Consider the following 26415-nt stretch of genomic DNA (forward strand, 5'->3'; position numbering starts at 1 on the left):
CCTCCGGGGCAGGCGGGGATCGAACTCATGCGGAAGTGGCTTTAGCTTCTTTGTGCAGTGCTTTAACCCGCTGCGCCACCAGGGAGGGCCCTCAAACCATTTTTATTTGATTCATGCTTTTCAGATCACACTGTCCACCTTTTCTTCCAACTTGATCATTGGCTCCAGGTCGCTCACGTTGCAGATAGGAACCTGATGGTCAAAGCACAGAAGGGAACTTTCCTAGGTGAGATTTAGAATCCAGCTCTCTGTGTTTTTGGGCCAGTGTTCCTCCCACTACATTTGGATCCCTGAGTCCCAATTTGAAAGAAATGTATTATAGATTGTATTTCATTATTATCCCTCCTATCAAGAGGCTAACTCTGTTAGATGCCAGCACACTCCTGGATTCTACAGCATACACTGCCCTGGGAGCTGCTCTCACTGCTAATTTCCGACCTGAGCTCTTATTTCAGGACTTCCCTGGACATACTGGTGAAGCCAGCACTACTAATACAGACAGATGATGGCCAAACTAAAGAGCAGCATTGCCCTGAAACAAATGATTTGCATAGGTGGGATTTCTCTTTCAATTTCACTATTTTAAGGTTACGAATTGTTTTCTGGCCTTTAAGTATAATTAAATATAGATGTTCTTGGAGCTTAATGTCAGTTTGAATTTCATCCCTTGGAAAGTAATTTGTTTGCATGTTCAATGAACAAACCATTTCTTATCGGTTTCAAAGATCCAGGTTCATGCATCATGAATCAAGGTTCCCTTTATCAAAGCTAAAAAGGTCAGGTGAAGTAGGATTACAACTCCAATGTAGTCATCCTCTAAAAGAAGAAAACCAAGCATGTGCTTCTCTGTCTTAACTACACAACATCTGCATTTCTTTGGGTATAATAAGATGCATGATTCATCGGTGCCCCTCCACAAACAACATCCAGCTAAATAGTGCTTACAATGTCATTTTACACTGAACCACTGGGACACTGGGAGGACTTCAACAATTGCTTCTGCTTTCTGGGCCTCAGTCTCCTCATGGATATAAGGGTAACATTTTTTTTTTTAAGCTCTGACAATAGCAGGTAAGTAGGCGAGGAAAGGCTGTCCCTATGGATGATCTTAAACGACACTGATTTGTCTTAGAATGCAGTTTATAAGGTTTGAAGTCTTTAGGTTGAGCAATCAGTAGGAAAATTAGAACAATGAGTTCTTAGGCAATCTTCCTCTGGTCTCCCCTCCCCACCCCCAGCCTCTCCACATTCAGAAAGTTGCCAGCTATCCCAGCTCCTCTCTTGATGACTCCAAGAGAAATCCAATTCCTTTAGACACTCTTCCAGGTTTAGAAACCTGTTCTTCCCATGTATCCCCCAATCCCTTAGGGTCCCTCTAATAAAATTTTCATATACTAAGGCTCATAAATGGATTAACTGCTCACTAACAACAGATGACCAAATATACTGTCAAATGAAAGTAAAAACAGGTTGTTAAATAGAATATTCAGTATGATATATTCTGTCCCCATCTCCACGAAGAAACCAATCAGCCTGCTCTTTCTGCTAAGGCATAAGTCTAGACTAGATTCTTTCATTTCTTTCCCTCTCAAAGGCAGCAAGGAGAAATTTGGACATTACCCTATTAGTATTTATTAAGAGGTTTTCTTTATCTTTCCTCATCTGAATTCAAAGTATGAACATTTACATTTCTGAAATGTTTCTGAAATGTGCAGAAACTCTGCTTTGACTTGAATTCCTTAGAACAATAGGATTCAGAGAAAGAAGGAACTTTTGTGTCTAAAGGTTCCATATTAGGAAGACTAGATAAGATTTAATAGGGTGTGGAAACTTCTAAGAGTGTCAGAGTGGTCAGAACCCCATAATGGATCACCTCAGAGGTTACTGCCAGCTCTTTTTTTGATCCTCAATAGAATCAAGAAATCTTACCCATTGAATAAATATGCAGATGGTGGGGAGATGACAATGATGGGATAATCCAACATGATATTGAAATCTCTATCTTGTAGAAATAGCACTTTATTAACAAAAAGGGAGAGCATTAGAAATTTTGGTTTTGCAATGCTGGGGTTGGGAGGTTGGAAATGCACAGCTAGAGGAACTGGAACTTGGGGACACACTGGTGCTGCCCTCACAGTCAAGATCAGTAGTGTGACCTTGACATGAATGCAGAGAGAAAAAGCAAAAGGTAGAAGACTGAGCTTCTATGAAATCCCAGACAGACATAGGGAGAAAGACAACTTAGCAACAAAGGGACAAAAGCCAAGCAAAATAGCACTGTGTCAAACCCAAGGAAGAGAGGGTTTAACTATAGGAGGTGAGGTGACGTGATCAGAGGGGTAAAAACTAGCTGGGAGCCACATCACTCCCACTGTTCAACTCTCGCAGTCCTTCCCCTCTCTGATCACGTATCTTTCCATATAACTCCAAAGTTAAGGGGAGAGCCCTGGCTTTCCCTGCATACACTGGCGAGAGTAGACACTCAGTTTACCTCCACTGAACTGAATCACACCGCACTGATCAGCTTGAATCACCACAGTCAGGATGAGCTATCTGTTCAGGAGCACAGGCCATGGCACTTCTGAGAAGCAAAAGGGCAGGAGCAGAACAGCGATGCCATCAAAGCAGAGTTTTTATGAAAGAACTGTGCCATGTTGGCTCTGTCAACCAAATCTGCATAGGCCTGGGTATCACAACTAGTTCTGTCCTCTATGAAGAACACAGAGGACAGTGAGAGAAAGACCTGGAAAAACACAATATTGTAATCAGAGGTCATCATAGCTACAATGGGGGGGGCGGTTATCTTTACCACAGAGAAAGTTCGGTAGAGGTGGTTGTGAGTTAGTGGTGTGTGTATGTGTGTGTGTGTGTGTGTGTGAGAGAGAGAGATTGTAGGAGCCTGAAAATAAAGGAACAACAAAAACTAAATAATTAAAAAGGCTATTTGATTATCATTTCAATTTGGAAAGCCAAATTGTATGGTTTTCTTGATTGTTCAAACACACTTCAGAGGTATAAACACAAGAGCAAAAAATAATGAGATCTTGTCAATGTCTGGAATCAGGTGTCAATGAACTTCTCTCAATGAGCTGCTGCCATTTGGTGTTCAACTTCCCAGAAGGAAGATTTGTACATGCACAGAATGGCCACCATAATAATGTAGGGGGTGGCATCAAAGCAGAAGGAGGAGATAGGCTAGGAGGTAGACACCATGAACAAGAAACCTGTTGGAGAGCCTCTTGAGCCACTGGAGAGAGGGACCAAGGATCTGAAAGGTCAGAGTAAGGGTCATGAACATGGTATGACTCTGGAAAGTTCCAAAGAAAAATGTCTGTAGGATACAAGTGGCAGAATCCAGTCTGACCAGGATTTAGGAAGTTAATCATGTGTTCACTGCCAGGCAGGTAGTAGAGATCTGAGCTCACAAGTGATCTGGAATAAAGTGTATGAGGGCAGCTTTGGCACCAATCATCAGATCTTCAATAAGAAGCCTATTCCTGCAGTTTTCTCTGCTTATGCCTATGGAAATTCCTATGGCATGCTTGTGAAAAGTCAAAGTAAGTGGGTTTGGGCCTAAAGACACCACAGAGAAAGAGCATCTGAAAATGGAAAATGATGCCGCCTGACTTTTACTGAAAATTCAACACCATTCTCCATCTTCCTGAATGAGGGCCTCACAGCACATCTTTGTGTCAAGCAACCAGACATCATAGTAAACGTCACATGCACGCTCAGTTCCCTTCCTGTAAAATGGGTAAATGGGATGGGAATGAATTAGACGAGAATAGTAATGCAAGTGTTTGATCCCAAAGCTGATCTAGACCATCAATCCAAAGACAGAACTGCTCTGATAATATTAGATCTGATACTCAAAGCCTCCTAACCAAGATAGGCTGCATATTATCCCATCATGAGATGCAAACACACACATCTGACTTCAAACAGCCTACTGCCACAGCTCTTCCTATTTTTTAAGTGAAACACCCCTTGAGTAATCTCTATTATAGTTTCCTTAACTGATAAATAATCCTTTGCAATAGTCTTAAGTACAGCAGTTGACTGTATTCTCAATAATAAATTGAAAGTTGTGGGGTTCCCTGAAAGGAAACATAGCAGTGCAGACTCCAGTGGGTTCTTCCTAAATCACCCCAGCCCTGCAGAGTGGACCGTCTTGCATCCTCTTCTGCAAGCCTGGGCACCACGGGGAAATGCTACTGAGGTTGCTGAATGAGAGACTGAACAAATTGCTCCATAGAAGAATGAGCAAAGCTAAGATGGAGGAGTGGAATCATACCCCGGAGGTAAGAATCTTAAATAAAGACAAGAGTCCTCCTTGCCATTCTGGAAAACAAACCTCAAAGACCCACCTCATGAAAGCAATGAAGAGGACCCATCTGTCCAGACTGGTAGGAGACAAAGAAAACAGCTAAGTTTAAAAGAACATAAATAGGAGACAAGATTTTTGCATCGTCTTGGGAAAGCAAGAAGAGACAACCTAAACTCACAGACTGAAAGCACCACAGAGCTCAACTGACATAACCATCTTACAAACAGAATGATTGGGACCTGAAAGGGAAGTGCCCTTTGCAAAGGTCAAATAGACTCTAGAGAATCAGGCAAAAGAATTTCACACTGGGCTGTAGATACGTGGACAAACCAAAGAACACAGCTAATCTCTGTGTCGACTCTGGGCCTGAGACTCTCTTTTCTGTAAATCCTTTGGCACCTTAGACATCCTAACATCTGCTAGAAAATGCTTTCTGGAGGTCTCGAGAAGGGATATACATGGCTGTCATTGGAACTTAATGGGCAGGCTCGGGACTCAGGGGAGTGAGACAGTGGTTAACAGCTGGACAGCAGCACATAAGCGCTAGGCTCTTTCAGTCTCCATCTTTCTCTTTTCCCTGCAGTGCTCCCTTTCACTGCCAGCTCCTCCCACCTTCAGTAACAAGGTCACAGTGGGAGAACTGGTCAGGAACTATGGCACAGGCCTGCCCTCCAACCCTACTGTCGACGACAATAAATTCAACCTAAACACCACTTTGAGGGACTTCCTAATTTCTGACAGACTTTCTAATTGCATCAACCACTTGTGTTTCTGAATCAGTTCACTGAATCCCTCAGGTCAATTCTGGGAAAAGAGTCAAACTGGCAGAAGAGGCATGCACAGCTGTTTGGGCATTTCTCTGACTAGAACATGTCTTACCACCCTAGAGAAGAGTGAAGGCCCAGACCTGGGCCAGGGAAGGGCCAGCTGTCAAAGCCCTCGATTAGGCATGGAGGGCTGGTGGGGCCAGCCTCCTGCTGAGTTCTGAGATTGAGTTCCTGGAAGTAGGCACCTCTGCACCAGGCAAGAGGCCAACTGGGTTTGATGGGAACCTCACCGTGTTGGCTCCTACGGCTCACAACTGTGGTGTTCTCAAACTGTCTGAACTGGTTTCCGTCCTTTAACAAACCCTGGGTCTAGGCCAGAGGAGGTCTTTGACCTAGTTCTACCCTGAAGCAGCAGCCTTCACTGAGTCACCTCCTGTGTGGAATCCTCAATGAAATCTGAGGAGTCAGTCAGTCTATACTGTTCTTTTGTTCTGGTGTTTCTCTTACTTCCCCAGCCTAGAGAAAAACTCTACTGTCTTGTTCACGCTCCCTACAGTCCCCAGGATGGAGTGGGACCCATTCAAGAATATGGGGTAACTTACAAAGGATTGCAGATTGGCTTGCTTTGCCCAACTCACGGATTCTCTCCCAAAGTCAAGGACAGTTGTTTCCTGCCTGTTGCTCTGTCGTGAAGCTGACACATCGGAGAGGCCTGTGACTAGACCTTGCAGTGCAAGGGGGGGATGAAGAGCTGTGGGGGAAGAATGGGACAGGACTGTGACAGCAACAAGAAAACCTCTACATTTTGATATCGACAGTTAATCTACTGTGTCACATCTCTTAGGAAACGAAACAAAATGCAGTCACTGCTATGACACAAATTGTGCTGCAAAAACGATTTTGTAGATGCAATAACTATCTTATACTGGCTATTTTATGCCTTATTGAACAACCAGCAGTTTATGAAAACGTTTCATAAATATGATCGCAGGTTGCAGAGTGGAGACATTTGGGATTTGCAGCAATGGAGTATCACTGCTTTCCCGATTCTTCTTGAAACCTTTTCATGCCTACCCTCAGCAGGCCAGGAGCTCCAGACCCAAGCATGGCTTTCAGGGCCAGAGACCATACGTAAGGTACCACGGGAAGGATTAAGCTAGAGGAAGGCCAAAAAAAAGTTTAACCAAGGGAGAAAGTTCTAAGAAACTAAGCAGTGGAACATACTGGAGCTGTGACGTTTACTCTCAAGTTAAAGTCAGGTAAATAGCTAACAAGTAAAAGAGAAACAAAGTAAGCACTAGGGGGCCTCCGTGGTGGCACAGGGTTACAGACACAACATTATGAAGCTATCCAAGCCACTCAGGCCAGGGAGGGGACTCACAAGGTGTAGCAGACCTCTTCTGTCTGCCCCCTGTTCCCCTCAGCAGTCTACTCCATCAGTCTGCCTGTTCTGCTCCCCACTATCTCTGGTGAATCTTCTCATCTCCCCCTACCACCACAATGGCACCTCTGGTTTACAGCCCAGTTCTTATATGCATAAATAAATGCATCTTAGAAATGAAAAAGAAAGCACTAAGCACTATGCAACTGCAGCATGGTAAGACCCTCCGAGAACCTGGATTCTAGCTCCGTCTTTGCTACTGACCAACAATACAAGTCACTTTACCAGTAGGAGTCACTTCTGCTCAGGGTGCACATCTGGAAAATGCAGGTAATGGTATTTGTCTTTCCAGATTCCCAGGGCTGTGAGACAAAATGGTACCTTTAAAGGCTTCGTAGACTGTAAATCACAACATACAGTGAGTGAGTCTCTTAAGCACAATGTTTAAGCAGAAGCCGCACGGCAGGAAGTCAGTGGGAGGGCCTTGGATGGCAGCTGGAGATCGAGATGTACTCCTTCGCTCCTTGTAGCCTCTTTGTCTTTGAGTCAGGAACATAGAGACTCGCAAATTGTTTTTGTGATGACCATATATTTGACTGGAACTACCAGTCTCATATAAATTTTTAACAGATGATCTTATTATGAAATTAATACATACTTTTTTATAGAAAATTTTTGTAATGGAAAAAGGGATAAGTAAGGGGGGGGATCACTAATAATCATCAGTCTTTAGGGATGATCACTGGTTATAAGGTCTGGTTATACCCAGTCATTGTGATGCATTTTATTATTTTTCCAAAAGAAGAATATTTTACAAAATGGGGAATATAATTACTTTCATCCCTGAGAAGATTTTTAAAAAGCATTATGCTGTATTGTCCTATAACTTAAAGCCTTAAATATTCCCTAAGAACATAGTTTTGATAAATAACAAAGTAGTATTCTAGACTATGATTACACCTTAAATTAACACTTTAGACATTCAGAGTCCTGTAGTTTTTTATGAAAAGCAATGCTTCAATAAAGCTGATATACACAAATACTTGAATCCGATTATTTCTTTCAATGAAATTTCTAGTAACAAAGCTATAGAGTCAATACATAGAAACATTTTTAATCCTGTTGCTCACACTGCCAACATAGTCTCCAGAAAGACTATAATTCATGACTCCTACCAACAGTGTATACAAACATTAATTTCATCACAACCTCTTCAACCCTGGGAATTTTGATTTCAATATTTCTCAGCCAATTGTATACATGAAAATGATTTCCTTTGCTAGTCTTCACTTACAGTTCATTGATTACTTGCAAAACTGATTTTTTTTTTGCCTGCTGCTTATTAGCTATTTATACATAATCCGCTATGAATTGTCTCTTCCACTAGCTCCTTTTAGGACCTACAGCTCACACTGCTCTGCAGATATAATCAGTTCTGAGTCACCCTAAATGAGCCCAACTCCATTAGAATCTCCCAGAGCTTCTCTTGCAGCAAACTGCCCACAATAGCAAGGATAGACAGGCCGGAGGGAAGGGGGTGTGTGGACTGAAATCTCTCAGTGATTTGTGTTCCCCTGCGTTTACTTCTCCTTCATGTATAAGAGCTAATGAGCAGCAAAAGCGACAAAAGACTAAGGGGGAAAAAAAAAAAAACAGAAGAAAGGGCATGGTTAATCCCTTCACTAGGACTGAGGAATAGATGGGGTTGCCTTTAGAAAGGGGGTGGGGGACAGCAAGATTTTTTTTAAGGCATGTAGTTCCCAATATGTACCACTTGATGGCAATCCTCCATTGGTTAGGCAAAAGTCTAGGCATTTCCAAGGCTGGGGAAACTGAGGAAGCTGCCAAGAGACAGACACATCAAGGTCCTAGCAGTTAAATACAGTTGTGGGCCACTGGGAGACTGGATCACTGGTGTGATCACAAACTGAAGTGTAAGACTTCTGCACAGCAGACGACGACACTGGGCATTGACTAAGGAGGGTCAGAAAAAGCATTTCTCCACATTTCCTTTCCCCCCTTATTTTCCTTGGTTCTATTTTGGGGACTATCTGATTTACTTCTTGGTGCCTGAACAAGAAGAATGACCTGCTTTGGGCCTGTAACGCTCAGTAAGTGGTATATGCTTTCCGTTGGCCACTGCTGCTGAGCAGACTGGGGATTGCCTGAGCCTGGCCAACGCATTTGGTGAGACTGTCCAGAAAAGCAAGGGCATAGATCCTGGGTTCAGAGAAAGAACAGAAAAACCACAAGGCCCATAACACTTGTTCAGACCCCAAAGTTACCATCATGGCATAAGAGAAACAACACACATTTGGGAGCAATCAGCTCTGGGTTCATTTTAGCTTGGACAGTAGAGGTGTCATGAGGTAGATAACACATCTCTCTGGGTCCTCCTGTCTTTCTCTATAACAGAGGATAACTACCTAGCTCTTGACATAGAAGAAAAATGTAGCTGCTGTGTTGCTATGACAATGATGATGATAACGACAAAAATGAGGCTGATGTGCCAATTCTACCCAGGGGTGTAAGAAGTGGTATATACAATGGTCCTTAAAGACCTTGTATTTGGATGAGGGTCCTAGCTCACATGGACACCCAGCTTACTAATTGTTCATTCCCTTCAATAAGTCATCCCTCCTCTGTATAGAAGATGAAAATAATACCTATTCTATAGGGTTTTACAAATATTCCAAGAGAAAATATTTGTCACACTGTGTCTTAACACCAGCCCACAGTCACTGGCAGAGACTGTTTGCAGTTATAATATATGAAAGTCCTCACCAGTCTTTCGAGAACACGATCAAGACGAAAGACCTGTGCATGGAGTGCTAAGACTGAATGCTCTCATGCAGGAAGCCGGTGCATGGAACCAGGCAGACTGGAGAAAGAGGGAGCATCTGCAGGAGTGAGCAGGAGACACACCACAACCAGATCTGTTATTCAACCTAAGTGTCACTTGCCTACTATGTGATTTTCTTCTGTTTTATCAATACGCAAGTTTACTATGAGTTCAGGTGTTTCTCTCAAAGTTTCCAGAACAGTCAAAGGTCAAATTGGAAGGAAACTTTCAAATCCAACTGACTCCTGGAAACTGGTCCTGGCTTACAGGCCATCAACAAGGGTTCCTGTCACTATACCCTGACCATACATGTGTGGTCCTTTGTTGGGGTCCTCCAATACAGGCAAGCTAATGTTGTATGTCCGCATGTGACCACAAAGAAACTGATCCAATCTCCCCATCCTGCTACAACAGGTGCAGATATGGATTTTTGTCTTGTTCATTGGGCCCGACTCTTGCCTTTTTATGCACCAATTGAAGGAAACAATTACATGCATAATCAAGAAGTCCCACCCAGATACCTGGCATTCCAGGTGTTCCTAATTTTATGAAGCCCAGGTTGTATCACACACATTCCTCAACACTTGAAGGATTTACGGGTGCTAACTGAGTTCTTTAGGGTCCTATCTAGGCACAATGGGAATACTTCACGTAAAAACCACCAGATGAACAGCAATGCCCATTTGAAGGTGTCAATGGAGCAGTCAGGGTATCAGCAAGGTCAGGTGAGAGGTAAGCTGTTAATGTAAGATTCAGAGAACCACGAGGAGCCATGCTGGGGGAACGGTGGCATGAACGGCACGATAGTAGGTCACTGCCTGTCCCAAACCCACAAAAATAAGTACAAATACACAATGCCTACTAAACAGCCAATCAAAGCATCAAGAAAGCAGAAGAAAAAGACCTGGTGACTAGGTGGACTCATCGGCCAAGTCAAGTGGTATCTGAAAAGGTGAAGCTGAAGCTGCAGACTGAGGGTTAGACTATCAGGTGGCACAGCTTCTGGGACCTCGTGGAGACCCTGCACCAACAAACAGAGGGCTGCAGGGGGCAGTGTTTGGAGAAAGCTACGCTCCCGGCAGTCTGGGGCCCATCTTGTATGTCATACTCTCTGTGGGAGAAAATGGCAAGCAGGATGGAGGCACAACCCAAAGAATGGGACTGAAATGACAAGGAACCTAGAAAACTTCACAGCAAGGAACCCTAGAGAACAACTGCCTAGCAACTGTCAGCATGATGATGGCAACTGATAATCATAATCGGCGTCGGCTGTGGACCACGTCCAAACTGGGAACATGCTCACTGCCTAGAGGGGGCATCATCTCACACTTCAGCGTTGACAGAGGGAAAAGGGACCCACCAGTCAGGAAGTGGCAGCACAGAATCCAAGCCCAGGTCACCTAACACCAAAGCTTGTGCCCTAGCCAATTCCTTCATTGTACTATCGTTTTTTATAAGAATCACCAGGGCTACCATTTACTTATCTAACAGTACATAATATGTGTCAGGGATTTTTCTAAGAACTTTCCATGTTTAATTCATTGAACCCACTCAACACCCCCATAGAGTGCATACTGTGGAAGCAGCAGCCGGTCAGGCACAGAAAGGTCAAGTCACTCACTTAAGATGACTCAGCTAAGAAGCTGCAAAGTCTGACTAGCCCTGTGCTTCACCGTCTCCCTGCTCAAGAAGAAATCCGGGGGCAATGAGCTAATTAGCCTCAGAGACTGGAGGATAGTGTTAGGAGAGAGAAGATTCATCCATCCTTGTTGTGTTTGGATGTACTTGATGTCTTAACTCCAATCTGATTCAAAGGTTTGAGCCAGGCCAACCCCAGTGATTGCTAACGCTTTTGGCACCAGTTGGTTGTCTGGCTCCCAGGCCACAGCACGGTGGTTCAGCCTTCCACTAGTTCAGTCAATCAAATAACCTATCAGTTCGACAGTCTGTTGGTTAAATTGTTCCCCCCCCCCCACTCCATTGACCTGTTTGTACAGAGAACATTGACAGGCTGCCTCCCGGTTATGTAAACACAGGCCACCCCCACCCTCCCTCAGCAATGTCTGTAAGCTCTCAAACCTCAAAAGCCCCAAAGCCAAAGATTGGCTTTCACCATGTGCCCACCACACATGCAGATCGAAGATATGAATGAATAGAGGGCACGCCATAAATACCAACCACTTGACAATCGAAAAGTACTTGACAATTGACCAAAGCTGCATTGGCTGTACTTTTCTGAATGCACTTCAGAAGCCACTGTTTTGAAGTCCATGTGAAAGCCTGTGGGTGACGATCATATGTTCACATTGACCAAAAAAAGCCAAAGAGGAAAGCATTAGTGGCAGGAGGTCTCATAAGGTAGGGTGAGAAGAGGGAAGAACCCCCTCACCAAGTTACCTGTTCCTCTTAGCTACACACATGATGTCAACTCAAGACAGCTCAGAAGGAAGCCAAGTTGCAGGTGAGAGCAGAAGTGCCTGTATCTATGCTGTATCTCAAACTTTTACAGAGTTGGGGGGCATCTTGAGTTCCTCTGGTTTGAAAGGTTTCCTCATTTGAATTATTCCCTCCTCTCCCAGAAAGTAACTGAGAAAAAGGAGCCAACACATCATCACCTTCCACTTAGGTAGGCGGTTCTCAAATCTGGCTGCACATTACAATCTTGAAAGGTTTTCAAATACTGACGCCTGGACCTGACTGACAAGATTCTGATGCAATTGGTCTGGGCAAGGCCTGAACTACCATCTTTCTCCTATTAACTCTGGTATCAATTTTTATTTTTTCTTACCTACAATCTCTGGTTCATTTCCAAAGGTTTGTATAATAAGAGTTAAAAGTAACAGAGGAACCCCCCCCCCCACCACTGGTGGCACAGCGGGTTAAAGCACAGTACTAAGAAGCTAAAGGCACTTCAGCATGAGTTCCATCCCAGGCCCTGGAGGTGATGACATGGCGCTGCAGACCTCTCCTGACCCACCCGCTTCTCCCCTCACCATTGGTACTTCATCAGTTGGCCTGTTCTGCTCCCCACTCTGTCTTGGGTGAGTCCTCTCACTGCCCCTGCACCTCTGGCCTGCACCTCAGTTCTGTATGCATAAGTAAATAAATCTTAAAAAAAAAAAGTAACAGAGACCAGGAACTAGTGAAGGCAAAGTACTTGAATTTAGGGGTCCTTCATTAGCTACCCCTCCTGCTCCAGCCTGTCAATGGTGCAGGAAGAAGATGCTCTGTGCATTTTCCTTAGTCAGTGTGTCTAAGTCAAAGCTGCCGCCGCAAGTGCCAATGACCCAGGATCTTGTAGGCCTGAGGCACTTAGGCCTAGGCATATCATTAACTGCACACCTGAAGAACACACTAGAAGATCAGAGACCCAACATTAAACCTCATTTAACCAAAAAGCAAAATGTGCACTGGCCTAAAGCTCAGACTTCCTCATACCCAACCTATGCCTGCTCCGCTGCGTGGGAAGATGTATGTCCCTATGATGTTTCACAAAGGACGGCAGGATGGCACTCTGGCCTTTTAGTGTAACTCACACCTATCACCACCACACCCCATATACTGAAATACTGAAGCCTAATATCCAGAAGAAACACACCTCAGGTCTGTCCTTGTGGGCCCTTGGCAGACATAGAGAAGGGCAATTCTGGATCGGTACTAGCAGAGGCCCAGGAAGTATCATACTTTGCAAGTGACAAAGAGCTCATTTAGATTTCCCACTTCTTTCCCTGGAGTGGCTGGTATTTTAATCCACTGAGGAAACATGAGTCAACCTTTGTTACCATGGGCATCTGAGTTCTCAGTCATTCAAGAAACATTTACCATCTATTTGGGGCCAGACCTTGTGCTCTGTTCTGGGAACATGGAGAAGCTCATAGTCAGTGACGGAGATGTCATGTCTATGGCTAAAGTGGAGAAGAGTAGTGCATCTCAGTGTTGGAAATCAGGGAATGCTTCCTGGAGGGGGTGATAGTTGAAATCGGCAGATCCCCAAGCCCTTGCCAAAGGAGTGGGAGGGCTTAAGTTCATACTAAGGCAGTGTCCACTTGAATCTCCACTGTAACCAGGGTATTTTGTTCATTCTCTAACTTAGGAGGCATATGAAATAGGCGGCAAGCTGACTGGTAGAGAAATGTGACTAGAAAGAAACTCTCTCTCTCTCTCTCTCTCTCAAGAGTTCATTTATTTTTTATGTAGAAGAACTGGGGTACAGGCCAGAGGTTCTGAGGCTGAGAGGATTCCCCAGAGATAGAGTAAGGAACAAAACAAGTGGACTGAAGGGAGCAGCAGGCGAACTCCTGTTGCAGTGGCAGCCAATAGCTTGATTGTGCTGAGACTTGACCCCTTGCACCACCAGGGAGGCCCCCATTTCCCAAGCTTTCTGATTCTTGTCTTACCAGGACGGTCCACAGGCCTGGGAAAATCCAGACTGCTGTCCCCCTGTGAAAGGTGGGGCCACCACAGGATCTTGAGGTCCACTCCCTCCAGTTCTCTCCAGTTTGGAAGCTGACTTACATCTTCCCAGCAGGTTTGCAAAGTTTGGAAAATAAAGCCATGTAAAAGGCACCCAGTGAGTGGCAAAATTTCTACATTATTTTCCTCTCATTAAAAAAAAAAAAAAAGATGGGGCTCTCCCTGGTGGCGCAGCGGGTTGAAGCACTGCACTAAGAAGCTTAAGGCAATTCCACATAAGTTCGATCCCGCCTGCCCCGGAGGTGACCACATGGAGCGGCAGACCTCTCCTGACCCGCCCGCTGCTCCCCTCAGCAGTGTACTTCATCAATCTACCTGTTCTGCTCCCCCACTCTGTCCTGGTGAATCCTCTCACCCTCCACATCTCTGGCCTGTACCCCAGTTCTGTATGAATAAATAAATAACTCTAAAAAAAAATCTTAAAAAAAAGATGACTTTTTTTTCAAAATAAAGCAACAACTTCACTGCCACAATGCTTGGGCCAGTGAATCTGCCTACACATCAGACAGCAACTATGTTTTTCTTCCCCCAGGTAGCCCTCTCTGTGGGAACAGTGTTGTGTGGATAACAGCATTCAAGGGGGACTACCGTGCAAACCAGCTGAGCTACAATTCCAACCTGCCAATCAGAAAAAAAAGTGACTCCAACCCCCACAGCCATTACTGTCCATCTCTTTTCCTTTTGAAGGACCTTTCTGTTGCTTTCTTTTCATCTTTGGTTTTTCAAGTCAACTGCAAACACTCAAGCGCTTTGGAATTGGTTCTTGTTATATACCTCACTCACAAAAGTTCCACAAATAAACTGAGGATTTAACTCCCCACTGCCCAAAGCCACCATTCTCAAGCTGCCCCCTCTGCTGCACTGTTAAAAGGAAGGCAAACTACATACCAGCATTGGGCACACAAGGAAGGGTCATCCAAAATGACAGCCTGGCCCACCGACAAATGCTTACCAACAGGGACTGAGATAGTCGAGGTTGAAAAGAACCTCCCTACGGTCAGATGCACACTATTTCATTCCGTCCTGGGAAACCACAGGAGCTTCATCTTGCAAGGAACTTTCCCTCAATCCACCAAATACATGCTGCCTGCACTCAACACACTTTCCCCAGCGTGGAATAGCTTTCGCATCTGACCCAGCTCAAATGTCACCTCCCCTGAGCAAGCTTTCCTGCCTCGAACCCTCCTAAGCAAAGGTAATCCTTCCTTCCTTTGGGTCACCCTGGCATGCTTTGTTCTTGCCCTTAGCAATGTACTTATTTCCTTCCACTAGAGCCAGCTGGTGACAGGCCTGTCCCGTGGAAAGACTGTGAGCTTCCTGAGGACAAGCGCTAGAGTCTGTGGCTATTGAAACACTTATCCTAAGGCTCAGCCCCTACAAAGTTTCAGAAATTGAACTGAATGGGGGTGGGGGGATACAGTGTCCACAACAAAGTGAGCAAGTCCTTAATGGCTATAAAATTTGGTGGCTCTAACACTGAAACAGGGCCCTACAAGCACACTTGTTAGGGCTTGGAAAGGTACAGGTTCTGGCCATGGAAGCTGCTATAGAAATATTTGCTTAACAAATCTCAGCAGATATTTTGCAACAGAGCTGAAGTACTAGTCAAGGTGGTGCAACACAAGTGTTTTTGCTGGGGTGAGGGCAGCTGACTAACAGCCCTGAATGAAAGCTATAGGTCTGTGGGGCTCAGCACAGTGGGGGAGAGGGGAAGAGGGGAAGAGCAAGGAAGGCTGGGTGCATTTATTTTGAATCCGGTGATTCACTGGTATAAAAGCAAATTGGAACCCTTGGTGCAGTCATTCAGTAGTAGCAAAGATCTAGAGTCATTGCAGCCTTCTAGGGAGGGGGGAGCACTCGTTACAGTTGCTTGGCTGTAAATAAAATATCCCCTGGAATGAGGCATTTTAATTTGAAGTGATTCTATCAGGAGCAGCTGACAAACCTTTCAAGGAAACTGGCAGTGCTCAGAGGAACTTCTATACCAGGAGGAAAAAGGCTTTGAAAAGAGCTAATGAAGTTTCAGCACGCAGCTCTGAACAGGAGCTAGGTCCATTTGGATACCAGTCAGTGGGGTTCAGCAACAAAGCAAATTAACTAAGATGGGGGGACAGGAAGGGGGGCTGGGGAGGCTATCACCGGAAACAATAGGAGCCATCAGTCTCTTCCCAGTCAGCGTCCTGCCTCCATGGCCTTAGGTGGGAGCCCAGAACCAGCCGGGCATGTGTGATGACTCAGCCCTCCTCCTACTGGCCGGGAGGGGCTGTGAAGCTGACAGGTGCTCCAAGGATGCTGAGTAGTTTACATTTCTGGAGAAGGTGATTGTTTTGTTTTGTTTTGAGACTGGAAAGACACCAATCACCGAAAAGAGCCAAGGAAAGCCGGCAAGCTCCTAGTCTGGCCAGTATCAAACCCACAGGAAATGGGGTAAGGAATAAGCAAGTCAAGCAAAAGCCACACGACCTATTTTTAAAACTCCAACAACGTGTGGGCCGTACAGCAGTGCGGCTGGCTTTGTTTTTCTCTACAGACATCTGCTTGGGGTTTCTTTGGCTCCCGCACTTTATTTCTGTGGTGTCATGGGCCCAGGGTCTGGAAATTGGGTAGAATCGCTTAGATGTAAATGTGGAGTTCCCCAAACAGGCATAACATTTTCTGCAGAAAATAATGGAGCTCTCAAAATGCTATGATTTAACAAGTACTCAGGAAAATTCCACCATCCACAAATCCCCATATCCCCATCCCCATCCACTGCCAAGAAACAGATTGTACCTACAATTTGACCCTTCACTCACCAAGCCTTTGGCTTAAGTATTCACCTGTATGTTAGAAGGTTTAACCCATATCTCTTGAAATGTTATTCAGTGAAGGTAGAGAATATAAGATAAGCCACAAAACCAGGATGCATGAGCTTTCGCTACTCAGCTCCTGTCGAACATGGCAGCCAGGCCCAGGCAGGGGGGTGAGCAGGGGTGAGGTGCAGGGCCCAGGCGCTCATGTAAACATGAAAAGGAGCAAATTGACCACAGGAAAGTGGGTGCTGGTGGAGCAAGCGGATGGAGATTTCACAGGTGAAGGATTTGTTTTGGAAGCACTCAAGGTGGGTTCTTAATCCACAACCTAATCGCCCACATCTCACCTCTACCTTGGCATGCCCCAGGAAAGACCTGGGCAGAGGACAGCTGTCCTTGAGTCCCACAAGGGAGGGGAGTTCCTGCAGCAACAGCTGCTCCTCTTCCCCTGCTATATGGCCCTGACTTTTCAATGAGGTCATCTCATTATTCTTCAGCTGCACAATCAAAAAAAAAAAAAAGTACAGTAAGCCTCTTGAGTTATGATTGTTATTAAAACTTAACTCCAGAACATTCTCAGGGCTGCCCTGGCTCCCAGGGTCCTGCATGTACAGCCCAGACAGGAGTCGTCACATGTTCCAAATGCAGGGAATTCAATATGCAGCTGGACCAGTCATGGGAGAAAGGAGGAGCAGTCCCCAGAGCTGCGCTCCTGTGGAAACCCTTTTTCACCAAGGCACCTCCCTCCATCTTGGAAAAGGGCGGACAAGAAATATCTTGTGAGATATTGCTTTGAAATAGCATGGTTTCCCATGCTGTCTCTTCTAGGACTCTCCCAACAGCAAGACTCTGCTCTTGAGCCACTTCTCGCTTATCAACCACAGACAGGCAGGTCTCCTATCACACATGACAGAGCAATCCGGACTTGCCCGCTGGGTGAGTGTCTCCACTCCGAGAGTTTTGCTGATGCCGGTGACCCTTCCTGGGCATCTGCTCGGTGCCAGACATAGGCTCTGTGTACAAATGAGCTCGTCTCACCTCACAGCATCTTTAGTGCCACGCCCATTTTATCAACGAATAAATGGAGTTTCTACAGGACTAGTTGACTTGCACATATGAGACATTTAAATTCACCAGCAGGGATCCCAACTGAAGTCTGTCTGAAGTGGAGTCACTGTTCTCATACATGAAACCGGATGGAGAGGCTGGCATTTGCTTTCCAGCACTTTCCTTTCTCTAACCCCCAAGTGGCAGGGCTGTTGAAGAACTGACATCAGATTCTGCCACTGATTCCAAAGGGAATCACATGCTTGACTTTGAAGGATCTCCTTACAGAGATACTCATCAGCAACGAGACGGTGCACTCCGAGTCAGTGCTGCAGCCTCCTCCTCTGTATCCAGCTCCCCTGAAAACCAATCTTTCCACCCAAATCAAATCAGAAACTGGAAAAGCTCAAGTCAGCTCACCTTGCGCTCTCGATGGTGCAGTCTTCTGAGAGAATAAAGTGGAAAGAGCGTCTCTCCCCGGCCTTCTGCCACGAGCTGGCAGTGTCTCCACCCCAGGGGATAGGGTAGGGACTGGCAGAGAGGTGCGGGAAAAAAGTCGATGCATGTAGTATTGTGTCTACAATGAATACCTGTCCTCACTAATCGGGGGGAAAAGAGTCTATGTGATCTTGTCACCTTCTGGGACATAGGCCAAGGCTGGCTGAGCTCTATTTGGGATACAGGGCCAACCAATGCTCTTTGCAAGAAAGGGCTGCTCTGTAGGACTAAAGCAGCAAGGGGGACCCTCTGGCTGACAGCATGCAGTATGGTGACCTTTGGGGGCCGTATGTTGTTTCATAGGCTCCTAACCACAATGTCTTCACACTAAGCTCTCTCAAAGGCCGTCCTTCGCAGAAGCCATGCAGTGTCACCGAGCTTACGCGAAGGAGAAACTTATAGGGAAACGAATACTGTGGTTTTGTTTTTACAGGCATGTATATGCAGATCTTGGGAGCTCCATTCCAGACCACAACAATACAAGTATCACAATAAAACGAATATCACAATAAAGCAAGGGCCATGAGTGTTTTGTTTCCCTGTACATATCAACGTTAGGTTGACACTAATACTGTTGCCCATAAAGTGTGGAAACAAATATATCTTTAAAAATCAATGCATACATCTTAAGTGTGATACCGAGGCACAAGGTCAGCTCATGCGATTGGAAAAACAGCATTGGTAAGACTTACTCTGGGCAGGCTTGCCACAAGTCTTCTATTTGCAAAACATGGAATGTCTGTAGAGTGTAATAAGATGGGTGCAATAAAATGAGGTGCGCCTACACGCCGATCAAGCAAGTGCAGGCCACGACACCAGTGTGGTGATGCTGTCCCAGGAAACATAGCACTTGGAGTCTGTTTTGCATTGAGGGAGATAGGCAGGAGCAGGATGAGACCATTTATAGGAGGCGCCCCGACAGCTCCTAGTTGCGGAGGAAGTCGCCTGGCTCCTCTGCCCAGCCTGCCTCAGTTACCAGGTGCAGCTGAGCACCCCCCTGCTCCACTGAGCCCCATTTCAGGACAAGCCACCTGGGTACATGGCATGTCTCAAGCGCTAGGGTGCTACATTTGAGAGTCTCGGGGTTTGAAAAGGATCAGTCAGGTTTGAAAGGTGCACACCCAAAGGGGACATACTTGTCCAGACTGTCTCCTGGGAAAACTTTTGATCTTTGACCTTAAGAGTCGGACTCCCATTCTCATCTGACTCACTACAGACACGTGGAGGCCTCTGCATCAATCTCCGCTGCAAAGTGCCTCCTCACCACTGCCCCTGACTAGCAGTATCGAACTCTCCAGCACCACCACCTGACATCTGATAGCTGACCACTCTCCTGCCTCTGGCCCTGCCTCAGACCCCGTCTCAGACCTCACCTCCTAAATGGCATTTTTGGCCTGGACCCAGTGCCTCTGAAAGAGCCGGACACTGGTGCCTGCTCCCCTGGCATTGCCTCTGAGTACTGTCCATCACTTCTGATCCTCCAGCACCATCACCTGTTGCCTCTGGTGGTGCCTGGTCCAGCCTTGGGCACTGCCCGATCTGGCCTCCAGAGAGGTGCTGCTGGCTGCTGAGTGGCCCCCTCAGCAGTACCTCCTGTGACTACCTCCAGCTGCAAATATGAGTTGGTTCCTGGTCCACTGCTTGCCAGGGTGCCACCAGCTCCAGGCTCTCGTCAGAGGGTCAACACCCTCTTGAAGCTGTTGACTTGGATGAGTGGACACTGCAGACACTGTCTGGGGTGGGACAGCTGGCCTTTGGTGGCCTTAGGAATGCTCTCCTTCCTCCTCATTTCTTTATGGTTCTCACCACTTTGTTAATAGTTGTTGTCAAACTCTAAGACTGGGCTGTCTTGCCATTGTGAGAGCCTGGGTCAAGTCACATGTGGCATCCACCAGGTTTGCACCATTTCACAGTGAGGCAACACCTTGGACGTGAAATGGGAGGGAGCAGCAAGAAACTCTATCATCAAGAGATTTGAAACATTTCTCGTTTGTACTTGAGAATAGTTTCAAATTTACAGACAAATCGATAATAGCATGGAAAGTTCACACATCTAGTTCCTTCCGTTATTAACATCTTTGATGAGTAAAGTAGCTTTTTCACAATCAATGAGCTGATATTGAAATGTTGTTGTTCCCTAAACTCTGTACTTTATTCAGATTTCTGCTCGTTTTTGCTTTTTCCTGTTCCAATATCTTAGGTTCCATTTAGCTGTCGCATCTCCTTAGGCCCTGCTTCACTAAGACAGTATCTCACTCCTTCCTGGCTTTAATAGTCTTGGTACTTTTTTTTTTTTTTTTTAAAGATTTATTTATTTATTCATACAGAACTGGGGTACAGGCCAGAGGCTCAGGGGCGGTGAGAGGCTTCACCAGAGACAGAGTGGGGAGCAGAACAGGCAGATTGACGAAGTACACTGCTGAGGGGAGCAGCGGGCGGGTCAGGAGAGGTCTGGCTCGCCATGTGGTCTCCTCCGGGGCAGGCGGCAGGCGGGAATCGAACTCATGCGGAAGTGGCTTCAGATTCTCAGTGCTGTGCTTTAACCCGCTGCGCCACCAGGGAGGGCCCAGTCTTGGTACTTTTAAGGCATAGTACTCTGTCATTTTATAGGCTACCCCTTGATTGGCCTTTTCCTGATGTTTTCTCATGGTCAGACTATGGATTCACGGAAGGAAGATCATAGCGGTCAAGGCAAGCTCATCACATCCTACCCACATCTTACCAACAAGGTTTGTGATTAACTGATGTTGGCACTGGTCTGGACCTCCTGCCTGAAATCATGTTTGCTAAGTTTCTCCACTGTAAAATTCTCTCTTCCCTCTCCACTTTGTAGCCTTTGGTCCCAGCTCACACTTACAGGATAGAGAATTATGCTCCATCTGCATAAGGGCAGAACATGCCACACATTAGTTGGGAATTGTCCTGCACGGGAAATTGGTCTCTTTCTACCCATTTATTTAATCATTAATTAATATCAATATGGACACAGAGACATGTGATTATACTCCAATACTACCTTGCTCATTTTGCTTCTCAAATTCTTCCAACTTTGGCCATGAGTGTTAAAATTAGCTCGTCATACACCTCACCCCCATCCATGTTTTGTTTGTTTGTTTTGTTTATTAGCGCTTCTTTACTTTCTGGGACTAGCAGATGCTCCAGGCTTGTCTTAACGATTTAGTGCCCTACTCCTAGAATAAGCCATCTCTGCACAGAGCCATGGTTCCTTTATTAACTAGTATTAGCAGCCAAGGTATGCGTGCTAGCTGACTAAATATTTAAAAGCAAAATTAGAAACAATCAAGTCAGCAAACTCTGGCTTTCGGGCTGTCTGCTTATTTGTGTAAATGAACTTTAATTGGAACCAGGGAAGGGCCAGCAAGTGAGGCAGGGGTGCAAATGTGCAGGGCAAGAACCCATCTTTACTTGAAAATAGGATTCCTGTGCATTGACCTTGAGTTTTAAAACATATTGAAATATCGGGCCCTCCCTGGTGGTGCAGCGGGTTAAAGCGCAGCACTGAGAATCTGAAGCCACTTCCGCATGAGTTCGATTCCCGCCTGCCCCGGAGGAGACCACATGGCAAGCCAGACCTCTCCTGACCTGCCCGCTGCTCCCCTCAGCAGTATACTTCGTCGATCTGCCTGTTCTGCTCCCCACTCTGTCTCTGGTGAAGCCTCTCACCGCCCCTGAGCTTCTGGCCTGTACCCCAGTTCTGTATGCACAAATAAATAAATCTTTAAAAAAAAACATATTGAAATATCATTGACTTTGTTTACTGAAATTTTTGGCAACCCCTTCCTTGAATGTTTTCTACCTGAGGTGAGTATCTCACACACCCTACCTTAGTTTGGGTCCTATTTGAGAGCAATCAAGATAAAGGTTAGTGCCCCCACTGAACTTCCTCATTAACAGTCTGTCTGGCGTGAGAATCTGCAGTGGAGTTGTGTGTTACAAACACAAATTTCCAGACCCCAGCCCAGTTCTCTTATATCAAACTTTTTGGAAGTTGCTTCAGGAAGCTGGCAACGTAATGACAATTATTCAGTGTGACGCCAGCTGCGATGTTTGGGAACCACAGAGTTAATCCATCCACAGTGGGTCTGCAGGTGGGAAGAGGGTGTGAGAAAATGATATTCTAAAATGATGCTGCTTTCCTTTGTTTAAAATGACATTGATTTCATAATTTCAAATAATGTTAATGGAGGGGGGTGTGTTCGATTGCTTCAATTGGGACCTGGTCAGACAATACTGACCCTAAGCATGTCTGTCCAGAGGACCTATTTTGGGTCGAGGAAAGCTGGAAGTCTGTGGCCCCCACATCTTCTCATCCTCTCTCACTTACTCAGCAGGTTGGGAGGAGCGGCTGTTCCCTTTGGACTTTCTCTGCATCAGCCCACAAATATCTGCTAACCTCTCTTGCTGCCCCTGAGTGCTAACTCCGTGTTCCACCTCCTTGCCCCAGCTTCTTTTGCCCCTCCCTTGTTCTCTCACATAGTCTTTATGGCTCCTGCTCCCTCTTTTATTTTCTTTTTAAAGATCTATTTGCTTATGCATACATACCAGAACTGGGGTGCAGGCCAAGGGTAGGGGGTGAGAAGGTTCACCAAAGACAGAGTGGGGAGCAGCAGGCGGGGCAGGGGAGATCTGTTGCACCATGTGGGTCAGCTCCTGGGCCGGGGATCGAACTTGCATTGAAGGGGCTGTGGCTCGCTTCATAGAGTTGCACTTTACCCCACTGTGCCACCACGGAGGGCCTCCTCTTTCTTATTTCCTGTGCTCTATAGGAACTCTTCTCTCTCTGCTGCTCGAAATTCTGGGTATGCTCTTGTAGCCTTTTCTCTTTCTTTCCCTCTCCTACAGTCTCTTGATGTTTTTCCTCTTGCATGCTGTGATCTCCACTGCTTTCTTGCTCTCATGCTCTTTCTCCCCTGCCCATGTTTCCCCCTCTCGCCCCTTCCTGTGTGTAAATGTGTATGTTTTTTTTTTCTGAGCCAAAGAAACACTTCCCTAAACACACAGAATACCCCAGAGCAGAAGGAGCTCTCAAGCGTGATCTCAGAAACTCTTCCGATCCCTAGGGCAAAAGGGGTTATAAGGACATAGACACAATCCAGCACTGTCCGCAGCAGATAAGCAGGCAATTCACTAGAAGTAGGCAGAATGTGCAAAGGGAGAGCACTTCAGAAGGCTTGTCCCCTGGGATGCCCTAACTGCTGGGGTTCCTGATGATCAGAACTGTGTAGCCTACCATGAGGCACAGCAAACTGAAGCTGAGGGAGGAGGCAAGCCATTTTGTAACTCCCCCCTCCCAAATGTGTTACCAGAAAAGAACTTCCCACAGCAGAAAGACAGCACCTCTGAGAAGCAGACAGCAGAAAGGGTCTCCGTTCGAGCTCCCAGAGGGTTTCAGAAATAAGCCTCAAGCATGGAGTCAGTGGGTAAGCGCCTTGCTTTGCAAAACCAAGGGAGGCTGGGAGGCTCACTAAATGGCACCTGGAAACTTCTCTCTGGACCTCTCTTGGCCAGCATGCAAAACTGGAGCATGTGGCGCCCAGGCAGACGCTGTGTTGTGTGTTCACACGCGAGGCTGCAGGGCGGGGTGGGGATTTCCCAGAGACAAAGCTGGCAAAGGAGGTGCGGTCTGGCCCTCTGGGGGAGGGTGCGCCTCTCCATCAGCATGTCTTCCTTCCGTTCCTCCCCTCCATGAGCAAAACTTCGGCTCAGGGTTCATTTTTAGGCATGGGTGATTTAGGCAAGGGCGCAATGTTATTAAGCTACTTCTAAGTCTTTTTGAGACAAACACATGCCAGGAGACAAAATAAGACATGGGTTCTTCAGAAGCTTTTCCCTTTGTTTGAAATATTTATGCCTTTTAAGAGACATTTAGCCAGTATGTTTGGGGCTCATTTACAGAAACCCATCTAACTGCAGCAACATAAAAAAATCATTCAATTTCCAGAATGCAGTCTGATTTTTATTAAGCTCTTTCCTCCAGGAACAGAAAGGACTAATTCAGTGGGAGCCACTAAATCTCCTCGCCTGTGAACAGGAGGCAAAATCCATTCTTCCCCAAATGAACAAACATTGGGAAGACAAAATACCCTTGAGCATAAAACCTTCAAAAATTCCTATTTATTAAAATCCAAAGATGGGTTCTCACTTTTCAAATTTAATCTCCTGGATGAAGTTAAAATAAAAACTGTTAAATCTAGTCCTACAATTTCGCTTAATGCAATTTCAATCAAAAAATAATGGCAGCATATTGAAAACCCTCTTAGCAAAGTAGGAATGTGCATAAACTGAAATGAGTAAGAAGTCCTACTTCAGGGTCACTCCTGTTCAGTTAATTTCCTGATATAATTTTTGTGAGTAATCAAGATTATTCTGGTCCTTCTGTCCATATGATGCCTGAGCACAGTGGCCCTCCAAGTCTAGTTCGAAGACCAACAACATCAGCACCACTTGGAGGCTCCTGCTCAAGAGTTGTTTCTAGGCTTCCACCAAGATTCTGCTTCTGGGATTGTGAGGCCCAAGAATGTGATTTTAAGCAGACACCCTGGGTGATTCTGATGCAAACTAAAGGGTGCAAGAACCAACAGAGCAGAAGCGCACTTAATTTATAGGCCTCCCTTATGTATTTATTTCTAGAATTAATATAAGAAACCCAGTTCACCACCCATCAACACAAGGATGGGAATGTTGATTAGTTTTTCCTATTCCCTTCTCTGTTCTTAAAACCTATGGCAACGTTGCAGAAAATGGGAACAGGGTTTCCTAGAAAGTGGCTTCTCATAAGTTGACTTAAGTATCCATCAAATGATGAATGCAGGCACTCCCTGGTGGCATAGCTGGTTAAAGCATAACACTGCGAAGCTAGCTGCAGCTGCTTCAGCGCAAGTTCGATCCCCGCCCAGGAGGTGACCCACATGGCACAGCAGACCTCTCCTGTCTCGCCCACTGCTTCCCTCAACAGTATACTTCAGCAATCTGCCTGGTCTGCTCCCCAATCTGTCTCTGGTGAATCCTCTCATCGCCCCTATGCCTCTGGCCTTTACCGCAGTTCTGTATGCATAAATAAATCTTTTTTAAAAAGATGAGTGGATGAAGAAAATATGGTATATATGCATGATTGAATATCATTTAGTCACACAGAGTAACTCTTCTCTTTGCAAGAATATGCATAGAACTTAGGGGCAACATGTTAAGTGAAAGAAATCAGAGAAAGACAAATATAGGATGTGACTGCTATGTAAAATCTAAACGTAAAAAAAATAAAAACTAACTCATAGTAACAGAGATCAGATTTGTGATTGCCAGAGGTGGGAGTGAAAGGGGTCAAAAGATTCAAATTTCTAGTTGTAAGTTCTGGAATGTAATGAAACGAACAACAGGATGACTCTAGTTAACACTCACTGTTGCACTGTATATTTGTCAGTTGCTAAGAGAGTAGTTCTTAAAAGCTCTCATCACAAGGGAAAAGAGTTCACTATGTGGGATGATGCATGTTAACTTATTGTGATCATTTTGCAATCTATACATGGGTTATATTATATACCTTCATGTTACACGATGTTATGTCAATTATCTCTGGGAGGAAATGATGTATTTTTTAATGACATGGAAACGAACAAGGCCAGACGACAAGCCCTGAGGTCCACAAAAACAAAAACCCTACTCCAACAGTGACACCACCAGGGGACCGCCACGGAAGGGCCCCCACTTTGGCTCACAAGGGCAGGAGAAGCCATCGCCCCACCAGGTAAACTAGCCAATATGCAAGGTCTTTGCATTTGCCAATCTGAGAGTCTTTTTAGCATTGAACCCTCTTAAATGTCATCCTTGCCACTTCTTGAGTCGCCAGTCAACTGCAGTTTCCCTCTTCATCCTTTGCAGCTGACTCATCAGCCCTGTCCCCCCCCCTCACCCAGCTGCCTGTGGGAAGCCTATACATTTCCCACCCAAAGAAGTGGTTCCCCAGCTGCACCTGAGTGCAGATGAACGAGGGCCCTCCAACCTGGGTGGTGTGAAGAAATCGACAGCTGCAGAAACAATCAGTGGCTTCAAAGGGTCGATTTTTCCCTGAGGGTTATCTGGAACATACCTCCCAAGACTAAAATTCCTGTCTTGGAATGTGACAGGATGGAAAGTAAATGCAAAGAGGCTGACCTGCTGACCTTCTTCCTGGGCTTTCCCATACTTTGTTTACAGGAGGTTTAGAGAGTCTCCTCCCTTACTCCCTCACTCAAAGTTTCAAGTCTCTTCTCTTGTGGCCACAAGAAAAAGAA

General features: G+C 45.7%; 1 protein-coding gene and 1 pseudogene across 2 annotated transcripts in view; both read right to left on the minus strand.

Moving 5' to 3' along the window:
- The window catches only part of HS6ST2 (heparan sulfate 6-O-sulfotransferase 2), a 245483-nt gene that overhangs the window by 95717 nt on the left and 123351 nt on the right, over positions 1–26415 (minus strand). The window lies entirely within an intron of this gene.
- LOC105853836 overlaps positions 121–26415 on the minus strand; it is a 75578-nt pseudogene continuing 49283 nt past the window's right edge.

The sequence above is a fragment of the Condylura cristata genome, unplaced genomic scaffold, assembly GCF_000260355.1.
Source record: "Condylura cristata isolate star-nosed mole 26May11 unplaced genomic scaffold, ConCri1.0 scaffold00019, whole genome shotgun sequence".
In the NCBI taxonomy this organism is placed as follows: domain Eukaryota; kingdom Metazoa; phylum Chordata; class Mammalia; order Eulipotyphla; family Talpidae; genus Condylura; species Condylura cristata.